This window comes from Diabrotica undecimpunctata, unplaced genomic scaffold (assembly GCF_040954645.1).
Source record: "Diabrotica undecimpunctata isolate CICGRU unplaced genomic scaffold, icDiaUnde3 ctg00002612.1, whole genome shotgun sequence".
In the NCBI taxonomy this organism is placed as follows: Eukaryota; Metazoa; Arthropoda; class Insecta; order Coleoptera; family Chrysomelidae; genus Diabrotica; species Diabrotica undecimpunctata.
The window spans coordinates 2,757-19,418 of record NW_027313819.1 but is presented as its reverse complement, the minus strand read 5'-3'; the positions used below and the strand labels follow the sequence as shown (position 1 = coordinate 19,418).

General features: G+C 34.1%; 1 pseudogene; it reads right to left on the bottom strand.

Annotated features, from left to right (window-relative positions):
* Nucleotides 1-169: 169 nt before the first annotated feature.
* On the bottom strand, nucleotides 170-16,363 carry LOC140432035 (disks large homolog 4 pseudogene; annotated as a pseudogene).
* Between the last annotated feature and the right edge of the window lie 299 nt (nucleotides 16,364-16,662).

Genomic DNA, 16,662 nt, shown 5'->3' with positions numbered 1-16,662 from the left:
ACGCGCTATCTCAGAGTCATATTGTCATCAAATGATATATTTATTTGAGAGAGCTAGTTCATGATCTCAGCTTTCCACCAGGCAATTATTGGTGATATGGTGAGTTCCCTCACACACCACGGAAATATCGTAACATGAATTTTTCTGAGGCAGCAGAGTAGTTGCAGGTTCAGATTGGAGGATCAATTTCAGCACAATAAACAAACTCGGCAGTCAGCTGAGTAAACAGCAACAGATAAAATCCGTACAAACACATGAAGACATAAACATCAGCTGGTAAGTTTTGGCTTCCGTATTTGGGAATACCTTAAGAAAGAAAGAACCATCAATAGTACATATTATAAGGCGTTATTGGTGCCTTTGAAGAAGGAAATTGCACCTAGAGACTAGAAGTAACAACATCGATTGTGAAAGTGAAAAAACTACAAAAATTATACTTAGAATTACCTTCGCAAACACCGTATTTTCTCTATCCTCCTTTCGACTATTAGCTGCTTAAAACTTCATAAAAATATTAAAAGATTTGGAGAAATGACGAAGTTATTGCGAAAATCAGGACATATTTTTATTCAGGTTAAAAACAACTATGTTGATGAAGAAGGAAAAATTTTGTATAAACGTTGACTTTTTGTGGGGAGTTGTAAGTAAAGTGATGAATAACTGGCATATATTGAGTAAAGTGATTCCTACTAGACATATATCTGTGGCAGCACTTAGTAAATGCACATATCTTTATTTCAAACTATAATACTATTTCTGCTTAGGTCTTTATGAGAATTTTTATCAAACTATTAACATTAATCATGTGAGATTCATTACCAAGTTTACGTTTCCATCAATTTTATGGTATGAGCAGGTTTTACGGTGTGATTTATTTTAATTTCTCTATAAACTTACAATTTAATATGCATTCATATTTAAATTCAAGAAACCTTATGTGCAATTATTCTCATCAGGAATGAGGAGTCAGTGAATGTTATTACTCAATAACCATTTCCATCTAATGGGTGCTTCATGAAAATGAATAGATAATGACCTCAAAACCTCAAAACTTATATATATATACTTATATATATATATATATATATATATATATATATATATATATATATATATATATATATATATATATTTAAAAATGCAAAATATTCAAACGTCACGGCATACTTACAAAGTTGCGGCGAATATGAAGTATCCGATGCGGGAGCATTGAAGGCACTCTCTGGTTTGGCTACAATGAGGACGACGCGATCTTGCGTTGTTTTTAACGTCGCTACGGCATCCTCGTGAGTCACATTTTCTAGATTCACTTCTCCTTTCTGTAACAATAAGAATATTGTATTTAAATAAAAATATTAACTATGTCTAATACAAAAAAAAAGAAATGTGTATCCTTACGCGTGTTATACATAAGTAATGATAAATGTATGCACTATTTTAATAAATTGCCTTGCTTTCTTGCCTTCTTCTTCTTCTTCACGTGCCATATCAGAATTATCCGACGTTGGCGATCACTATTACAAAAGCTTGTTTTGCCTAAAACTGCTATTTAGGGAAGGCACTACCAGCTGATGTAAAGAAAATCCAGCATCAAAACTACATATTTGGATTTAAAAACTTTTTATAATGTGCACCGTTGCGTCTACCGTCCTTAAAAGGGAAAAGGTGAGGAAGAAGAAGAATAACAGTTTATTTATAGCAGTAAAAACTTGGATAGTTTCTCTCGTTTCGTATTCCCTGATCATGTTTTCCTATGATATTGTAACGAACAAGCTAATTTGGACGTACTCTATATAACGGTTACATCTCTCAAAACGATGATGTGTGTTCGAGAATCTTCAAGATTTATCGACCGGCTGACAGATCGAGGCGTTCGCACAAGCGAGATTCCAGATTATTCTAGTAAATAAGGACTTCTATATATAAGCAGCGCTAATATTAGTATAGTTAGTTGATATTATCGTATTATACATATTTATAATAAATATGTATAAGCTGATATTTAATATATGTATTATAATATTTATCTAAATTAGAACCGGTCGTTTTATTCATCATCATTATCATCATCATCATCATCATCCAGCCTTCATTTATCACGTCAACTGCTGAACATAGGCCTCCCTTAAACTCCTCCATTCTTTGCGATTTTGTGCTCTTTGATGCCAATTTTTCGTGATACGCCTGATGTCGTCAGCCCAACGTGTAGGTGGTCTTCCTTTACTACGTTTGTCTGCTCTTGGCCTCCAATGTGTAATTTTGCTCGTCCATCGTGAGTCATGCATTCTTGCTACATGGCCTGCCCAATTCCATTTTCCATCCTTTTATTAAAAACACAATATATATGTGCTACAATATATATGTTCCAGTTGTTCTTCGCAAACCGTCGACAATATTGAGCACATCTTTCTTGGTAGATGCTAATACTCTTTCTAAATCTTCTTAATTCTTAACATCTTCTTCGTCATAGTCTTGTTGAGTGCATACACTTGTGATACATTCACGTTTATTGTTATTTGCAGTTATATTTGGGAAATTAGGAATGTAGATACAGAACAGAAGCAGTGATCACAATGTAGCATTTGCATTTTCCTTGATATATATTTTGAAATCCCATCGTATCTGTATTAAATTGAAATCGCCTCATATACGTATTAAAATAACGAAGAATGTTTTCCATGTTTCTCTGTTCCTATCGTACGAGTTAAGACCCAAATAGTGTTTCGTTCTTTGTACGTCGCCAAGTTAATGTAAACCATTTTAAAGTTTGTTTATATCACGGACGCAAATTCTTTGGTATTTTCTTTGATCGAAACGCTTTGGGATATTTTGCGCGTTCGAAATAGACAGAAATATTTCAGTTTATACGTTTTGTTTATACCAAGATTGTGCGAATGAATTTAAAAAATAATTGCTCACTATCGCTAAGGCGGCTGTCGGTTAGAGTCGTTTATAGTGTTAGTCAAAAATGTTTCTTCGAATTTGAAAGTTTTCTGTTTTGTTCCTTTTCATGGAAAATGTGTAGCAGTTTATTCAGTTTAATATTTCACTTGCAGTTTAAGTGAGGTTTGGAATCGTTTCCATCCTCGTTTTGTTTATCCCTGGTTGTAATCCCAGGCTTTTTAGCAGTTTGGAGATGAATTTGTTCATGTGTTCGTGTCCAGAGATTTCCAATCCAGTTTTACCCCAACAAAAAAATTAATAGATCCAGTTCCCGACCCCAGACATGCAGAGTGAAATTTAGTGAAATTTAAGGTAACTTTTTGTGTTAAATTTTAAAGTCAAGATAGACATTTTTTAAAAATAATTATTGCTTTTATATTTAAAAGGATAATTATTTACTTTCAATAATTTTTTATGTGCCACAGTTTATAGCCAGTAAAATTTGTAAGTTTTTGTATAATCTCCCGAGTTTGTAAAAGGATAATGACATGTTAAGTTTTCTTTGTTATTTTTGGTATAAATCTCTGTAACTACTCATATAGTATTTTGTGTGCTATCTGTATTTTTGTAACTGTTTGTGGTGATATAACAATAAATGTTTGATTTATTTCTCTAAACGATTTTTTTATTTATTCAAGAAAAAGTTTATAACTCCTTTTTTTGTGTTTCATTTAAAAAGACATATTTTGCATTTCTAATAATTATTTCTATAGTTACAACTAGTTGTTGTAATCGTTATAATTTGGCACCTCGAAGCGGCGTCCATTTTAAATTGCTAGAGGTCCTTCCTGTTGTTTTGTTTGTCCATTTGTTCCAGGAGATTCATGTCAGTACAACTTCGTTTCATTTTTGTAGTTGCCCCAATCCAACCCCATTGCCATTCACTTATGCACGACCCAGCTCTCTAAACAAACCTTGAGTGCCGTTCGCACAGTATCGTTTATTTTGCTTGCCCTGGCTCCACCCCCAGTAACTTCTGTCCCCAATTCTCAACCCCCAGAGTAATACCCTATGTGGTAGGCAAAATATTACGTTACAACAATTACTGAATTTTTTTACGCCGTTGTAATTTAGGTAATCTCATCTGTACATCCTTAATCAATGTTCATTACTTTTATTTCGCGTTTATTTTTCTTGTCGATCATTCAAAAAGCTTCAATGGCTATAAATATACCTAAAAGTTGTAAAACGTAGTAGCAGCCAACTCCAAAATAACAAACAAAAGTACCAATTTAAATCGCCGCTTATTTATAAATCAACAAGAAACTTTTAAGTGTTACGATCCGAACGACAAAAACTTACGTGTTCTTCGTTAAATCTATTTTATGTACACAAACTCCCTACCGACAGAAAACTTCCACCAACGCCAGCAGTAAATACCCACGAAACAAAACAGAAAGTGCTTATGCAAAACAGTTAAAGTAGGTACATAAATAGAAACAACAAAACACAGTGCGAAAATTTACAACATTCCTCTCTCTACCGAACAACTTGTCTTTCTTATACGGTTAAGATGCTTTTCAGTCGCTGGCGAAGATAAATAATCCGTAATTAGATAAGCAAAACTCCCAACTCCATCAAATACAAACTTCCGACCGAACGGAAGAGAATACACAGGAAAACAAAAAGAATTTATGCGCAATCCCCACAAAGTATCCGACGTTCGTTTTAAATATAGAATTTTTGTAATACAATTAATAAATTTTCCATTGCACCGGTTTTTATAAAATTCATATTAGATAATTTTAGATCAAATTCGAAAAATTTTACTTTATCATCTATATTAAATGTATTTTATGGCTTTTACCTGCTACCGGGTAACTTTTGGATTTTGGAAATATGAAGATTTCTCTCTGAGGAGATTTTTATCGTTTATTTCTGGTATTCATGTATCAAGTACATTACTTAAGATTTAATTTGGAGTGGATTTTAAAAATTGTATACTTTTATGGTTTCAACAAGTTCTTTGGATTAAGGACGTTTCATATGGTTAGGTGCGACCAATCTACGCGCCATCGACTAGTAACATGGTTAAAAGTTTCGTATGTTTAATAAGACAACTGGTACCAAACACATTTTTTTTATTTGTTTTAAAATAGAATCTGTTAAATAACAAGTAACACTAAGCATTTTTATTAAACGAACATATTGTAGCGTTTTACCATATTGCCATCTGGCTCTCTGGATTACAAAATTGTAAGAGCCATTTTAGAGCGGCGTGAACCGTACGAAGAACAAACTTTATGCCATATAAGTATTTATGGAAATGCTCGCAAGCTTTCACCACGCCTAGCAATTCTCTCCTGGTGACGCAATACTTTCTTTCTGATTTCGACAAGACTTTGCTAAAGTAAGCGATGATTTTCTTCTGCCCATTTTTTATTTGGGAGAGAACAGCTCCTATTGCACTGTTGCTGACATCGGTGTCCAACACAAATTTTCCTGCCTGTCTAGGGTAGCTTAAAATCGGTGCACTAATCAGAGCCATTTGTAATTGTTGGAAAGCTTTTTGACACTCTTCGTTTCATGCATATTTTGTGCCTTCTTCTGTCAACTTTGTTAATAGCTTGGAGATGTTGAAAAATCCTTTGACAAAACGTCGGTAATATGTACATAGACAAAGAAAACTTCTAATTTCCTGTGATTGGTACTGGCCAATCCTTAATTGCTGCAAGTTTTTCAGGATCAGCCGTTACACCATTACTCGCTACAATATGTCCCAAGTACTTTACTTCTCGTCGAAACATGTGACATTTCTTTGGATTTATCTTCAAATTCGCTGCCCGCAATCGTTGAAAGACTTCTGCCAGATTGTTGGCATGTTCATCGAAGGATTTTTCCACCACAATTACATCATCTAAATAAATCCGGTATGTTTTCCATGTTAGACCTCTTAAGACTGTCTCCATTAATATTTCAAATGTGGCAGAGGCATTACATAAACCAAAGGACATAACCGTGAACTGCCAGAGCCCTGATCCTATCGAGAATGTGGTTTTTTCCCGATCAGCTGGCTCCATGTCTACTTGTCAATATCCACTTTTTAGATTGAGTGTGGGGAACCAACGAGAACCAGAGAGAGTATCCAATGTATCGTCTATTCTGGGCAAAGGATAACTATCTTTCTTAGTTACCGCATTGAGCTGGTGGTAGTCAATACAAAAACTCCATCTTGAACCATCTTTCGTCTTGACTAGAACTACTGATGATGTCCATGGACTGTTCGATGGTTCAATTACTCATTGTTTGTTCATATCTTTGATGATATCTTCGACTTCCTCTCTTTTCGCAAATGGAAGTCGTCTAGGTTGTTGTCTGATTGGCTGAGCATCTCCGGTATTAATTTTATGCGTTACTATGCTTGTTTTGCCCTGATCCTTGTTATCAATGGCAAAAAGGTCTTGAAATTCTATCAGCATAGACTTTACTTTTTTAGTTCGTTCATTATCAAGATCTTGGCACGTTTTAATCACCATCTCAACAAGCTCCTTTGGATACTTAGATTTCGACGGTTTCTCATTAGTATTCATAGAACAAATCGAAGTCACGGGAACACACTGTCCGATCAAAGTTCTTTTACTTAACTTAATAGCAGTTCCCTTTAAATTCATAACTCTTACAGGAACGACATCTCGAACTCTCACCAAATCTTATACCGTTAAAAACTCGGCATTGTCCACATCTTCGACCATCCTTAAACTTCCCTCTCGGCAGTAACCATCAGGTCTGGTCATCAGAATTTTCTCATTATTACCGGGTATTGTTACGTCACAGTTAGTAGGCTGATAACATCTTTAAACTTTTCTTAGTAAATCCATCTAGAATATGAACTCGTCCGAGATCTCTGCAAATAATACTCTATGTTTCACCGTAGTATGGCCAATGGATACTGACATATTAGCCTCGCCATTTGTATTAATTAGCTCACCAGTTGCTGTTCTAAGCCTTACTGTTGCAGGCGATAAGTTAAGATGGCCTGGTACTATTTCTGGACGTGCAATAGTTCTTGTTGCACCTGTATCTACCAAAAACGATCTACATTTATTTTTGATACGACCCTCGATATACAAACTATGAATTCCATCGGCGGACGTAATGTTAACAGTTACTATGGGGACTGTGTTTCTCGAGGTCGGCAGTTGCCCCTTGGTGTCGACCCGTTCTAGTTTTCCGACTGTTCATTTTCTTGCAATTACGGCGAATGTGGCCTACGTCACCACAATTCCAACATCTGGACTCGCGTCTCTTCGACATCGTGTTACGAACTACTTTTCGTACCATTTCTTCCAGACATTCATCGTTTGGTTCGTCGCCTTCCTCAATGGTTCTTACTCGATGGCTTCGTGAAGTTTGACTAGCTGTTTTATGTGCCAAGGCAATAGCGAGCGCTTCATCTAGAACTTTCGGTCTTGCTAGTCGTAAAGCTTTCTGTAATTCACTTTCTTTCAACCCATTGACAAAGGTATCTACAGCAATTTCTTCCAAAATGTTGTCTGGTACCTCCGGATAAGCCAACTGCACTATAACCGAACACATGGTACCTTTTTGGGGTACACGTAAACTCATCACCAATTACCATAAATACCCTCGTACATAGTACAAACATCACCGCCATAAAAGTAGGATTTTCAAAATAGACCCTAAGAGATTGGTAAACTGATCACTGGCCTACCTGCACCCCGGATCAGGTATAGACCATAAAATCCTTGCAAACGGACAGTTTTTGGCAATTTCACAGAATAATCCAAATCCAGATGTCTCAAATGCAACTGCAATTTATTGGTTTTTATTTGGGAATTTCACAAAATTCTATTGATAGCTACCTAAAATCATGCGAAAAGAAAAATTTCTCTTCATTTGCCCTTGTTCCTTCAACATGGATAGTGAACTGCTAATTGATTACGTTCTGAGCCAACGCGGACAAAAAATGATGATTATCAATAATTTCAAATTTCAATTGTGAAAAAATCGAATTGATTTTGTGGACTTGTGCGACGAAAGGGTGTAAGGCTAAATGTCATAAGACTGATGAGTAGAAATTTTATACCGTTTTTGTTTAGTTGTTTCGCACTGGTTTTCGCGCATCATCCTGATCAAACAGAAAAAAAATCAGCGTAATTAAGTGTAGAAAATTAAGTTTCCTTCAACTTCTATGCACTAATAGCACACTCAAGGTTTTAGATTTTCCTATTTTTGAGAAATGATATGATATGAGAAATATAAAAATGCAATGAAAATCAAATAACGCAGTTGGGGACTACTTCCGATATAAACAAAAATAGCACATGTTGACAAATATTTTCATTTTAAAGTTCACTATCGAAATCCTATGCAACTAAATTTTTAGATCTCAAAAGCATTTAGATTGGCAGTTACGCCTAATGGACCACACTGTGATACATATTAATATCAATAACAGTGTAACAGGTAAGAGGCAATCTTAGAATCGGAATAAGGCGCATTAGAAACCAGGCAAAAATCCCGGTGATGAGTTTACCTATCTGCGGTGATGAGTTTACCAATCCCAAAGGGATGCCGGTGATCAGTTTACTATATCTCCGAGGGTCTAATAATTTTATGGGGGGCTATATAGTGATGAGTTCGTACACGTCTCCTTTTTGTTGAATTGAGTTATCGAGTGATCAGGCAAAAAATGATTTGATAATTTTTTTGTCTGATTCTTTTGGACGTGTACGAACTCATCACTATATAGCCCCCCATAAAATTATTAGACCCTCGGAGATATAACTGATCACCGGCATCCTTTGGAGATTGGTAAACTCATCACCGCAGATAGGTAAACTCATCACCGGGATTTTTGCCTGGTTTCTAATGCGAAAGATTGCCTCTTACCTGTTATACTTCTCGTTTATGTGATAATTTAATAAATTTATAAATTATTTTAAGCAAGTAGCTTTAAAATTTAACTGAGATATTAATATGTCTCACGGTGTGGCCTATTATACGTATTTGCCACTCTAAATGGTTTTGAGATCTAAAAATTTAGTTACATAGGATTTCGATAGTGAACTTTAAAATGAAAATATTTGTCAATATGTGGTATTTTTGTTTATATCGGAAGTAGTCCCACCTTCGTTATTTGATTTTCATTGCATTTTTATATTTCTCATTGAATTTTCGAGATAATTTGTTAAGCATACATTCGGTCTATGTCTTACCGTTTTGGCGCTATTTGACTATCTTGAAAATAATAGACGATTTTGGACAGTTAGTAAATATAAAATATCTGAAAAATAGTAAAAGCTAAAAACTTGAGTGTGCTATTAGTGCATTGAAGTCGAAGGAAACTTAATTTTTTACACGTGCAAAGCTTTACATTTTATGGCATCATTGGCGGAAATTTTTAAATTTAAAGTAATCAGCAATGCATTTATTGTGACAGAATGCATCAAAATGCTTAAGTACAGTTTCCTGTACTTTATTTTTTAATGACTTGTACAAAGATCCCACAATTAGAGTGCTTTTAAAAGCAATTTTTTTACATTTTTTGGTTAGTTTTCGCCATTATTTGTAGGAGTCAATGAGTTGTTCATTTCATTTTATAAACATCATGACAACTAACCTCAATTAGTGTAAGATACAAAATAATTTTTATTCTGTAATTTGTACTAATTTTGTTTATTGTAGCACCCTGATGATGCAAATAAAGATTTGCGAAAGCTTGGTACACTAAAAAGAGTACTTCTTTGTCCTATCTTCGGCTGCACACCCAAATATGTAGCTGTGTTTTGTAGTCTAACTGATCAGCGTTGACTACAGGCGTTTATCGCTTTTTCAGTATATATACTTATATTAGGAGTCCAATTAAGTCGGTACCATATGGAAATTTTTTTATATTAAGTTTGATGAAAAAAAATTTATTCTCTAGTTCTGAATGATATAGAATTTCAATCATTTCAATTAATTTCATAATCAGATATTAGTATTCTTCAGTCATTTACGCGGTTCGTTAAACAACATGAATTTTATTAAGACTTGAGAATATCCACAATTCATTTTTTTTGATAAACCGCGTATACAACTAAAATAAAAAGGTTTCACATATGGTGCCGACTTAATTGGATACCCTGTATATATATATATATATATATATATATATATATATATTATATATATTATATACATATAACAATGTGACTTTAACAATTTAATTAGAAATCTCAAAATGTAATATCAGAAAAGGTAATCTACAGCAACAAAGTAATATTATGCCTTGCCTGCAAGAAACATCTTATGCAGTTAACTTAAAGAACTTAATTACGCTGATTTTTTTCTGTTTAATCAGGATGATTCGCGAAAAACAGTGCGAAACAACTAAACCAAAACGGTATAGAATTTCTACTCACCAGTTGTATGACATTTAGCCTTTCGTCGCACCCTTTCGTCGCACAAGTCCACAAAAAGCAATTCGATTTTTTTAGAGTCTTTCGCAATTGAAATTTGAAATTATTGATAACCATTACCATCATTTTTTGTCCGCATTAATAGAATTTTGTGGAATTCCCAAATAAAAACCAATAAATTGCAGTTGCATTTAAGACATCTGGATTTGGATTATTCTGTGAAATTACCAAAAACTAACCGTTTGCTGGAATTTTATGGTCTATACCTGATCCGGGGTGCAGGTAGGCCAGTGATCAGTTTACCAATCTCTTAGGGTCTATTTTGAAAACCCTACTTTTATGGCGGTGATGAGTTTGTACTATGTACGAGGGTATTTATGGTAATTGGTGATGAGTTTACGTGTACCCATTCTTTTCATCGACCAAGGGTTCAATACAAACCGAATTTCGAAAAAAAAGATATGAGGTACTGCACTGTGACTCTTGTAATGGCCCTATTATCCCCCACAATTTTTTCCACAATTTTCTTCATACCAATGTTATAAAGATGATTAAATACACAATAAAAAAATTGAAATATTACATTCTGATGTTTTTATTCTATAAATCTCTAAAATGATTAAAATTCGCAATCGCTTAGAGTGAATATTATACAACTTAAGTTACATTATAAATGTATCAGTATCATCCCGATGGTAGCCAACTATAAATCCATCTCTTTAATGTTTCAAAGGCAGCTAAAACCGAGACTAAATCAAAATTTCTACGGTTAACAAACATTTGCATTGCAATCTACACTTGAGGTTGTTCTTTTTCAGTAAAGGCTCTATCAATGCTCTGAAAGCTTTTATAATTCATCTTGCACCCACAGAAAATAAGGTTTCACTGCCAAGTAATCCAATCTAAAATTCTTACGTGCATTTTCCTTTTATCTATCCATCTCGCTCCGTCTTTCATCTACAGAGAAATTAACGAATTCCAACAAGGTTTCCTGAGATTTAATGCACGCATTCAGAATGAGCAGTTTTATGAGAAAATGAATATTTTAAAGAAAAACTTGGAGTGTTGCAAATCTTGCATTTTGCAGTCGCTCTTATATTTTCATAACTTCGCTTTAAGGAATTAAAGCAAAATAAATAAGGGAAGTAATGGCGGATAAAGTGATTTTACCTTTTTATTTCGTTGTTAAAATATTTCCAGAGAGATTTGCAGCCTCAGGAAGTATTATAAAGAAAATATGGTTTTAATGCTGATAGAAAAAGTAAATATATTATGTCTATATAAATAAGAACATTAAATGAAAATCTTCTAGAACACCAATTTACTGTAGCCTATTTAAATACCTTCTAGACGTAATACCAAATATTCATTTGTTAAAAATCAGGACAGTAGTTTTAAGTATGTTAATTTCTAAAATTTCGACTAAGGTAAACTACCTATTAACGGCCTATACAAATTCGTGATATAAATCCGGCCTATTAAAAAAATTCAATTTTTTTTGTAAACACGTGTAAGTTGATTAAACTTAATACTACGATGCGTGTGTATCCTAGCGAGAAATTTATTAGGCCATTTTCTTAAGTATAAATGGTGGGGTGAGATGTTCTAGCTTTTGTTTTAGTCATTTCAATTTACTTACATACAGCAGTTTGTTCATTAGAATTGGTTAATAGTTCTATTGTTTATAAAACACTTTAGTTTTTAATCCAAAACAAAGTAGAATTTACAAAAATAGATTAAGCCGGTATTAGGGCACAATTTTCAACGAAACAAATATTCACAAGAGCTACTGGATCAGGTCCTAAATGACATTAAAAGTGGCATGTCTGCCTATAAAGCATCCAAAATGTATGGTATACCAAAAAGTACATTGAAAGATGTGAATGCAAAAGTATGTGCATGAAAATATTGGGAGACAACTACTTTTAACGAGTGATGAGGAAAAACTAATCCTAAAATGGTTACTTTTTTTTTGGTTGTCGCGGGTTTCCCGTGACACGCTATCAGCTTATTAACACCGTAGCAAGTGCTTATTAAAAATCTAATGAGAATCAATCCATTTAAGAATAGAATTTTTCGAAATAGATGGTATTAATATTTATTTATTTATTTATATTTATTAATTAATACCAACATTTCCTAACCTGGCATCCGGAAGTAAGACTTCGTGTATCGCAAAATCTGACCGTTCCTTCACTGAGAACTGCTAACGATGAAAAATAGTGCCTGATCGTATTAGCAAGAATACCCGCTAGTGGAGATATCCCACCCACCACCATCCTGGTTTTGTTTCCCTATACATAGCTACCAAAACATTTAGTTTCAACTATGCCAATAGGTTGAGGTATCGGATACAATGAAAGTGGATGGATAAATACAGAAACGTTTTATGAGTATGTCGCAAACTATTTTAATACATGGTTGAACGAAAAAACGACATAGAACACGAAAGGCAGAGGAGGAATATATAATGCTAAGGAGGGAAGAGAAGAAAATACATCGCAGAAAGAAAACAGAACACATAGAAAAAGAACTCCAAGAAATGGAAGAACTAAATAAACCATCAGAAAACAGAAAATTCTACCAAAAACTTAACAAAAGCAGAAAAGAATTTAAAGCAAGAACAATGATGTGCAGAGACAAAGAAGGGGATATAGTAACTCAACAGAGTGAAATACTACAAAGATGGACAGAATTCTTCAAAGAAAAGTTTGAAAAAAACGAAGATCCACTTCTTCTCATGGCGCCGTCTCCTTTCGAAGGTTGGCGATCCAAATGGCAATTGTAGTTTTGGAAACTGCTGCGCGAAAGATTTCTGCGGATGAGCGGTGGAACCATCTCCTCAGGTCTTTCAGCCACGAGTTCTGGCGTCTTTCTATCTGACGAAGATCCACTATATGATGGAATTATACTGGATCCAACAGATATCAGAGAAACAACCCCCCTTCAGTAGCTGAAATGCAAGAAGCAGTTACCGATTGAAAAACAACAAGTCACCTGGATTAGACAACATTAGCGCTGAATTAATAAAGGAAGGCGGAGACTCCCTATTGAATGCGATACACGAACTAATAGTGAACATATGAAATAATAAACAACTGCCACAAGACTGGAATATCGGAATAATTATCCCACTACATAAAAAGGGAGATCAGCTTCAATGTAAAAACTACCGGGCAATAACGCTACTGACTGTGGCATACAAAATACTGTCAAATATTGTGTATGACCGATTGAGACCATATGCGGAACAAATAGTTGGGGGATATCAATGTGGTTTCTGCAGGCAGAAGTCGACAATATATCAGATCTTCGTCTTGAGGCAAATCTTGGAAAAGACTAGTGAATTTAATATAGACACACATCATCTTTTCATTGATTTTGAGAGTGCCTATGATAGCATCCATCGAGAATTTCTGATCCATGCACCGAAAGAGTTTAATATTCCAACTCAACTCATTGATATAGTAAAAGAAACACTTAAAGTACAAACCAAATTCGAATTCAAAACGCACTAACAGATACAATCCATGTGAGAAAGGGCCTACGACAGGAAGATGCCCTATCCAGTATTCTATTCAACATCACATTAGAAAAAATAATTAGAGAGTCAAAAGTCAACACCAGAGGAATAATAATAACAAAAAGTGTACAAATATTGGCATTTGCAGATGATGTTGATATCATAGCTAGAAGCGAAAGAGAGATGATAGAAGCATTTAATGCGATAGAAAGAGCGGCACAAAACAGTGGCCTAAATATTAACGAAATAAAAACCAATTACATGAAGGCCAGCAAATCGACAGGCCAAAGAAACCTACATAATCTGACAATAGGAGACTATAACATCGAAAGCGTGAAAATTTTACATATCTAGCTTCACTAGTTACCGCAGATAACAATGTCAGTGAAGTAGTTAAGAGAAGAATACATATCGCTAATAAAACATATAATGGACTAATTAAACATCTAAAATCTAACATCACAAGAAAAACCAAATGCAAAATATACAAGACCCTGATAAAACCGGTCCTTGTATATGGATAAGAGACATGGATACTGTCGAAAAGCGATGAGAACCTATTAGGTACGTTTGAACGAATAATCCTTAGACAGATAAGGGGGTGAAAGAAAATGACATATGGCGCAGAAGATATAATTTTGAACTATACACAGCATACAATGAACCCGAGATCATAACATCCATAAAAATCGGACGTCTGCGCTGGATAAGCCATGTTGACCGGATGTTGGAGACTGAAACAACAAAACATATAATGAGGCAAACACTAGTAGGGAGAAGGTCAAAGGGAAGACCCAAACTTAGATACATGGAACAAGTGGAACAAGATTTGAAAACACTTAAGATTACCAACTGGAAAAACAAAGCAAGGAACAGAACAGAATGGCGGAAAATCCTAGATAAAGCCAGAACTCAGAAAGGGTTGTCGAGCTACTGATGATTATGATCAACGAAAAAACATTAAGCGACCTGTCGTGTTATCTGTTATTTATATATATATATATATATATATATATATATATATATATATATATATAAATATATATATATAAATATATATATATATATATATAAATATATATATATATATATATATATATATATATATATATATATATATATATATATATATATATATATGGAATTGAGTGAGTTTTGTCGTGAAAATTGAATTGTTTTGGTAGTACTGGTTCCAAATGTCATACATATCATGCAGTCGCTTGATGTTGCTATATTCCGACCTGACAAAGCTACAATCTTCCATAAATTCTGCTGACTCCTATTTTGTCACTCCTCCAAAATTTCCAACGCCATTTAACGTTGTCAGAAATATATCTCAAACGTCCAAAAGAAGGGCTACAAAAAATTAACAGATTAGTAACGATTGCTGATGATTTCATGGAGTACCAGAGAAGAGCAGAAGCTGAAAAAATGAAAAAGAAGCAAGGAAAAAATAATAGCTTGAAGAAAAAGAAAAAAAGCACCTAACATCACGAAGAAAAATGCAAAATCTGATGACAAGAAAACAGAAAAAATAATTAAAATTTCGAAATCTGTCAAATTAAACCTAAACATTAAGACATTGAGAGTGAAAAAGAACAAAGAGGAGAGATAGATGGAGCAAATAAAAAAGAAAATGGAATTTTAAACAAAAATATTGGTTCTTGCAGAAAAACAGGTGAAACAATTCTATGGATTTAGAGGTGGGCGACTACGAACTAGGTGACTACGTCATTGTAGTTTACGAGGAGAAACATTTTCCAGGAGTAGTAGAAGAAATAACAGAAGATAAATTGAAAATCAAAGCTATGGAAAAAATAGGATATCATTGGAGATGGCCAGAGACAGATTATATTATTTAGTATGATCCAGAGGAAATTGTTTGTGTAATTGCACCGCCTCAGTACATTAATAAAAGGAGTGTTTTTTCTGTACCTGAGATAAATAATTTGTAGGTCTTTCATAGCTCTTTGCTCTTATACAATAAATGAAAAAAAGACTGTCGCTAAGGAACTTATGAAAGTGTTTTTTGTTGTTTTCTTTTAGGTTCAAAATGTATTACATATATAATAAATCCAGACGGAGAAAGCAGAGCACATATAGCTCCTCAGACTTTGAATAATTTAAATGGTATGTTTTTATGTTTTGAAAAATTAATGATAATGCTACTTTATTCAAAATAAATGTGTTATGTATATCTTAGTTAATAAAAATTTTATTTTAGCACATTTTTCTTCAATGGAACCGTTAGTATTTGTATACTCCTTGTATTTTATTAGTAAATTTTTAATTTTGTGGATAAAAAACTTACCACGGCATCTCTTACTGCTACCAACTTATCCCCAACCAGCAACCGGCCGTCGACTTGAGCGGCGCCACCATCCATCACTTTCGTGACGTAGATCCCATTATCACCGGGTATATGTTGGTTGCCTACACCACCGGCGATGCTAAACCCTAGACCTTTGTTACCCTTTACCAATTCGATCTCCATCAGGCGCATGTTGCGAGGTTGCCGTCTTCGTCGGACACACTGAAACAAAATGTTATTTTAAACGTTTAAGCTTATAAATTTTTTTAATGTAAAGAGAATTTTAATGTAATTCTTTATAGAAATTACTTTATATATTGGACCATCCATAACAAACGCAAAATTTGTTATATGTCAAAGATTGCTAAAGCTAATAATATAACCTGCCACAGTTAGTCCATATTCTGTTGAGTGTTACCCAGATTCGTTTTGATTGGTCGAAACAATCTGGTTTACTTGTAAAACATGGCATATTGCGGTTTGTAAATGTTACATTCTTTTACCAATCCTATCTTATTGAC